The 6,857-nt window shown below is 36.7% G+C and overlaps 1 long non-coding RNA gene across 1 annotated transcript; it reads left to right on the top strand.

Moving 5' to 3' along the window:
- The first annotated feature begins 3,126 nt into the window (after positions 1–3,126).
- LOC147019132 (uncharacterized) lies at positions 3,127–4,511 on the top strand. Its single transcript, XR_015062768.1, has 4 exons — positions 3,127–3,360; positions 3,540–3,698; positions 4,042–4,090; positions 4,366–4,511. It is a non-coding gene; the product is annotated as an uncharacterized LOC147019132 (long non-coding RNA).
- The last annotated feature ends 2,346 nt before the right edge of the window (positions 4,512–6,857 follow it).

Here is a 6,857-nt window from a genome sequence, read left to right as displayed (position 1 = left end):
CATCAAGAACAACTCTTGTGCAAAGTTCAATTTTCCAGCTTGTCGGAAGATGCAACTGGTGAGTTGTCTCCAGACCAAACAGGGTTCATACAAGAAGCGCCATACTGTTCGCAGCCGGAAAGCCATGACGCGGCACTTGACATTCACAAGTCCTTGGCCACCTTCAGCCACTGGTAAGTTCAGGATTTCCGGTCACAGCCAATGCTTTCCAGACCAGAAGAAACGAGTGATGCATTTCTGTATGTTGTCCACGATGTCTGCAGGTGATTGCAGGGCAAGAACATTGTACCATAACGTTGAGGTGACCAGACTGTTGATGACTAGTACCCTGCCTTGGTAGGACAGTTGGCAGAGTAAACTCTTCCATTTCAGTAAAATTAGTTCCATGCGTGCCAACAAACCATCCCAGTTCTGCCTCACAAAATCGCCCAGACCAAGAAACACTCCCAATAATTTTATCCCGTTACTTTTCCAAGAAATATTGCCAGTGAGACAAGGAGGGAGAGGGAAAGGGGGGGTGGATACGGGATAGGTGGAGGGTCGGAGCCACAGTGCTTCTGTTTTAGCCCAATTTATTCTGGCTGATGATGCTTTACTAAAGAGATCCAAGGTACTCCTCATCTTAATCATGTCTTCTGCATAATTTATGCAGACACATATGTTGTCTGCATAGGCGATGCTTTTTAAGGGATTAGTTCCCATCGTGACACCAGATAAGGATTTACGAAGGGTGTTTAAGAAGGGTTCAAGAGAAAGAGAATACAATATTCCTGAAAGAGGGCAGCCCTGCCTTACCCCTCTCCCAACCCCAAAAGGGGGTACAAGTTCATTGTTTATTTTTAAAATGGCCATTATGTTTGAATAACACAACTGTAGATGTGATAGAAAGAGGGAGCCAAAACCAAAAGATTTTAAAACTTCAAAAAGGTATGTGTGAGAAACACAGTCAAATGCTTTCTCCTGGTCCAAGAAGACCAGGCCACAACTTCCATGATTTATCTCACAGATATCAATTACATCACGAACTAGAGGGGGAGCACTCGGGAGAGTGCAAAACCTCCGCCACCAATACTGCTGGGTCACTCAAGTGAACCTTATATCTTATTCATTAAATATGATGTCAACAGTGCTGACAGTTATCGTTCTTTTCTCCATTTTTTTTTGTTGGGGGGGGGGGTGGAAATCACTTAAAACATGCAGAAATGGAAAAAAAAATCGAAATTTTGTTGAAAAAAAAGTTGCAAAAATTTTTTTTTCTCTAACAATTATTTTTGGGGGGGTTGGAAATCACTTAAAACATGTTGAAATGCAAAAATAAAAAATTTTTCTCGAACAATTTTTTTTTGGGGGGAGGGGGTTGGAAATCACTTAAAACATGTATAAATGCAAAAAAAGTTTTTTCTTTTTTTGGGGGGGCTAACAATTTTTTTGGGGGGGGGTTGGAAATCACTTAAAACATGTAGAAATGCCAAAAAATAATTTTTTCTCAAACAATTTTTTTGGGGGGGGTAACAATTTTTTTTGGGGGGGGGGTTGGAAATCACTTAAAACATGTAGAAATGCCAAAAAATCATTTTTTTCTCAAACAATTTTTTTTGGGGGGGTTGGAAATCACTTAAAACATGTATAAATGCAAAAAAAGGTTTTTTTCTTTTTTGGGGGGGGGGTAACAATTTTTTTTGGGGGGGGGTTGGAAATCACTTAAAACATGTGGAAATGCAAAAAATATATATTTTCGCAAACAATTTTTTTTGGGGGGGGGTTGGAAATCACTTAAAACATGTATAAATGCAAAAAAAAAGTTTTTTTTTTTTTTTGGAGGAATGTAGAAATGTAGAATGTAGAATGTAGAAGAGGAATGTAGAAAACATGTAGAAATGTAAAAAAAAAAAAAAACATTTTCTCCAAATTTTTTGGGGGGGGGGTTGGAAATCACTTAAAACATGAAGAAATGCAAAAAAAATTCTTTTTGGGGGGTAACATTTTGGGGGGGGTTGGAAATGACAAAACATGCAGAAATGCAAAAAAAAAAATTTCTCCAACAATTTTTTTTTTGGGGGGGGGGGACCAAGTCCAAAATTTAATGGCATGATCCTTGGAACATACCTAACCCCCCCCCCCACCAAGTTTCGTCGAAATCCGTCGAGGAGTTTTTCCGTAATAATGTTCACAAACAAACAAATAGAAAGGGGTGAAAACAGTAACCTCCATAGTAGGGTGAATATACTGGTTCTGGCTCACTTCTCCCCATGTAAATGAATGGGGGATTTTCAGCGATTCCTATTTTTTTTCCCTAAAAATAAACCCCCTTTTTATCCCAAGGTATATTTATTTGTCTCCCCTTTTAACCTGGAGGTTGAACCTCATTGAATTGAACACCTGGGGATTGAACAGCTCACTCATTGAACCTATAAAGATTTGTTCATTCTCAAATTCCTTCAATAGTTTAATTTTCTTTGCACAATAACCCCCATCTAAAATATTGACAAACAAAACATTTGAATCTTTATATTTTTTAAGATACCCCTTTTGTGTCATTATGAAATGATATTATGAACTTCTCTTAATGATCTCATCTGGCCACCGCCCGAGTTGTAAATCATTTTTGTGTATAAACCACGCCATAAAAAAGTTTTGTTTCAAATGTTTTCAGTTCGTGTCATGAAAATGAGGAAGTGTTTTTTGTTTTTTTTGACACGGTCGTGCTGTGAAAAGAAAAACAGGAACTATTCTGTGAGACAAGGTCTCGTGTTTATATTTTATCTCAGAACACGAACTGAAAACATTTGAATCAAAACCATTTTAGGGTATTTTAAGTATGTTTTGAAAATGATTCATACAATTTGAGAATATAATCGCCCAGTTATTTTCCAAGCTGCCTCACCCGAAGTGTCATTTCCTGTGGCCACACCCAATGATTAGGTAATTTCCTCATTGTTGCCTTATAAGTGATTCGCCAGACAAAGTTTCTGCCAGACGGGATTTTCATTTTTACAACTGAGACATGAGCGATCTTTCTTCCGCGAACAAAACAGCTTAACACAAAGTTGGTAAGTTGGTTCCTCTTTGAACGATGAAGCAATTGATTATAAATTAAATCGTGATAATTCTGATATATATTTTTTCTTGGCAGGTCCTTGGAAGAAGAGCAGTTTACATATCACGACGAGGTGCATGAAATTAATGCTCTTATTGAAGAGGTCAATCATCTTAGAAGAGAATTGAAAAACATTTTTAAAGACTGACACGACGTCTTATCACGGCCTCTGATCTTTTTGCCATCTTGTACCAATGGTAAAAAAAAAACTGAGACATGGACTCACTCTCTTCTGATGAAGATAACAGCTCAACACAAAGTTGGTAAGCCTGTGTATTGGTTGCTCTTTGAACGATGAAGCAATTGATTATAAATTAAATCGTGATAATTCTGACATATATATATATATATATATATATATATATATATATATATATATATATATATATATATATATATATATATATATATATATATATTTTTTTTTTTTTTTTCTTGGCAGGTCCTTGGAAGAAGAGCAGTTTACATATCACGACGAGGTGCATGAAATTAATGCTCTTATTGAAGAGGTCAATGATTTTAGAAGAGAATTGAAAAACATTTATAATGACTGGTACGAAGTCTTATCACGGCCTCTGATCTCGAATGAATTAAACCAATGGTGAGACACGTGTGTGTGTGTGTGTGTGTGTGTGTGTGTGTGTGTGTGTGTGTGTGTGTGTGTGTGTGTGTGTGTGTGTGTGTGTGTGTGTGTGTGTGTGTGTGTGTGTGTGTGTGTGTGTGTATATATATATATATATATATATATATATATATATATATATATATATATATATATATATATATATATATATATATATATATATATCTCAGATATGTGTGTGTGTGTGTGTGTCTCTTTCCCTGTCTGTTTGTATCTCTCTCTGTCTGTCTTTCTACCTACCTCTCTCTGTCTGTCTCTCCATCTATACCCTTGACTTATTATTATTATTACTTTTTTTCAGCTCGATCACACAACATAAGCAATCTGGTACAACACATGATTTTCTGGAGGTAAATGTTTCTGAATTATTATTTAGTTATTTTTTTTATTAATATCACTCTCTCTTTAGAATGTCGTCTTATGTTCGTTGCATCATTAGTTTGGACGCGGTTTTGCCAGTACACTGGAATTCATTTTATTAGCCTTGAAAGGATGACAGGCTCCTGGTGTGTTAATTCAGTGGTCAACGAGGCTTGAACTTAGAACCAACAACAGGCTTACTCATATTACCATGTAATTATCTTTATAAAAACCTAATTATTATCCACTTTTTGTTTCAAAACAGAATATGGTGTCTGAGTTTCGAAATCACAAGACATCTGAAGAAGATTACTGGGAAAGATTATACATTCTCACAAATGAATATTTAATATTTTCAATTTTAATAAATTATATTTGTTTTGTTTACAATTACTTGATTTTGAATTTCAAGAAGAGGATCAAGACATGAATGAGAGGGAGGGGTTGGGGGGTGGTGGGGGTAGGTGCGCTCCCCCAACGACCCATCACCCCTCATCCCACCCCTCCCCTCCCCATGTGTGTGTGTGGGGAAGGGTGGGGGTGGGATGAGGGAGGTGGTGGGTCAAAGGTGGGGGCACACAGGGGGGATGAGGGGGGGGGGGCTTGTGTGGGTGGGGCTTGTGTGGGTGGGGCTTGTGTGGGCGGGGCTTCGGTGGGAGGGGTTTATGTGGGTGGAGCTTGTGTGGGAGGGGTTTATGTGGACAGGGTTTATGTTTGTGGAGTTTTTGTGTGGAGCTTGTGGGGGGTTTGTGTGGGTGGAGCTTGTGTGGGAGGGGTTTATGTGGGCAGGGTTTATGTGGGCGGGGCTTCGGTGGGGCTTATGTGGGAGGGGTGAATGTGGATGAGGTTTGTGTGGATAAATGGATGGGTGGAGAGATGGGTGGATGGGTGGATGAGTGGAGCTTGTGTGGATGGGTGGATAATTTTTTAATTAAATAAACATGTTGTGTGTGGGGAACGAATTAACTAATCACTAATTATGTGAATATAATGAATATGGGTGGAGCTTGTGTGGAACTTGTGTGGTGGGGTTTGTGTGGGGTTTGTGTGGAGCTTGTGTGGGGTGGGGTTTATGTTGGTGGGTTTTGTGTGGGCGGAGTTAAAAAGGGGCGGAGTCAAAAAATTTCAATTTATCTTTGTCTTTTGTAATTCCTGTGAATAAAATGAACCTAAAATCTCTTCCCCTTCCAAATCATATATCTTATAAGTCCAAGGAACCGTATCAATGACATCAACAATTTTAAAAAGCTTGTTCGTCCATCGTTTAATATAACCCTTTTCAAAATGAGATTTCCACCTATATATTCTTACGATATCACCAACTTTGAACTTAGGTTTTCTGACATTAATCTCTTTTTCATATTTTAATTTTGTAAATGTTTCTGATGGTTTCATATTTGTTGACATGTGAATCGTGTCATTATACTTATCCACAATATCCTGAATAAAAGATGACCATTGTTGTGAACCGAGTTGTGTGAATTTTTTATATAGTCTCTCTTTTAAGGTACAATTTAAACGTTCAACAACAACTGCCTTCCCTTCATTAAAGGTACTGTATAATGTAATAGTTATTTTTTAGAAAATTCATAAATGTCTTGTTATAAAACTCTCTACCCTCATCAGTCCACAATTTTTTAGGTTTTCTCTTACTTTTATTAAATATCTGTTGAAAGGCTAACATAAGACTATTACCTGTTTTGTTTTTTAATGGTACAACCCATACGTATCTACTCCTCAAATCAATAATGGTTAAAGCATACTTGTACCCCTTATCATTATTGAGTTCAATCAAATCAGCAGACCAGATATAATCAACTTCCTTGCAATAAACTTTCCTTCTCTGAAACTTTGTGAAAATTGGTTGATGTAATTCATCAGCTAATTGCTCTTCAGTCTTAATGACATCATTAGAGCCTATAAGTTTTTTGAATTTCCAAGTCCAAGTTTCAATTTAGCACTGATCATCTTCTTCACAATGAACCGATCAACTTTTTCTCTCAAGGTTGGATTTTGTATCAGAGACAAATTATACAACATTTCTCTATCGGCTTCATGCTTTTCTTCCAACGTTGTGGTATTCCCATAATCAATATCGTGTCTCATGCACACTTCATCAACTCTATTGATTGGTTTACTCCAGGATTTAGGATTGGCTGCCTCATCGAATCTTTTATCCAAGTTTGTGCCTGGACCACAGAAAGAATACCCTGGAAGATGTAATTCCCCTGGTATTCCAGTAGTTGTAAATTTACTTCCTGATAAAAAACATTTGTATATCTCCTCCGAGTTTGTGTTTGGAGATAAATTGATTTTTTTTTGAACCACACACCGAACATATACCTTTTTGTATAATCCTATTATTTTTACTTTTAATATATGAAATATTTTCAGTATTAGTTTTCTTTTTACATTTGAGACAATAACTCATTTATTTATGTGAAAAATTCCTGCAGAGTGCAAAATCCTTTTTAGTTTCCAACATGCACATTTGAATCTTAATTTTTAAAACATAAAGAATCCTTAGAAATGCCTTCACTCTCTCCTCCATTTATTTAAGAAAAAAAATAAAAATGAAAAACTTGAATTAAAATGAATAGCTTGTCGATGTCAATATTCTTGCCGAAAGTATTGCAAATAGACTTGTTAATTCTTTGTTTTCCTCCTCGGTGGGTTGAGTTATTTTCTGTAATACCACCAATCTTTTTTAATCTCACTGGTTTCCATATTTTGATATTTATTTTGTCTCGCTCTTTC

Source organism: Eptatretus burgeri, chromosome 10, assembly GCF_056783735.1.
Source record: "Eptatretus burgeri isolate ZD-2024b chromosome 10, Ebu_testis_v1, whole genome shotgun sequence".
NCBI lineage: Eukaryota > Metazoa > Chordata > Myxini > Myxiniformes > Myxinidae > Eptatretus > Eptatretus burgeri.
This window is presented reverse-complemented; position numbering and strand designations above follow the sequence as displayed.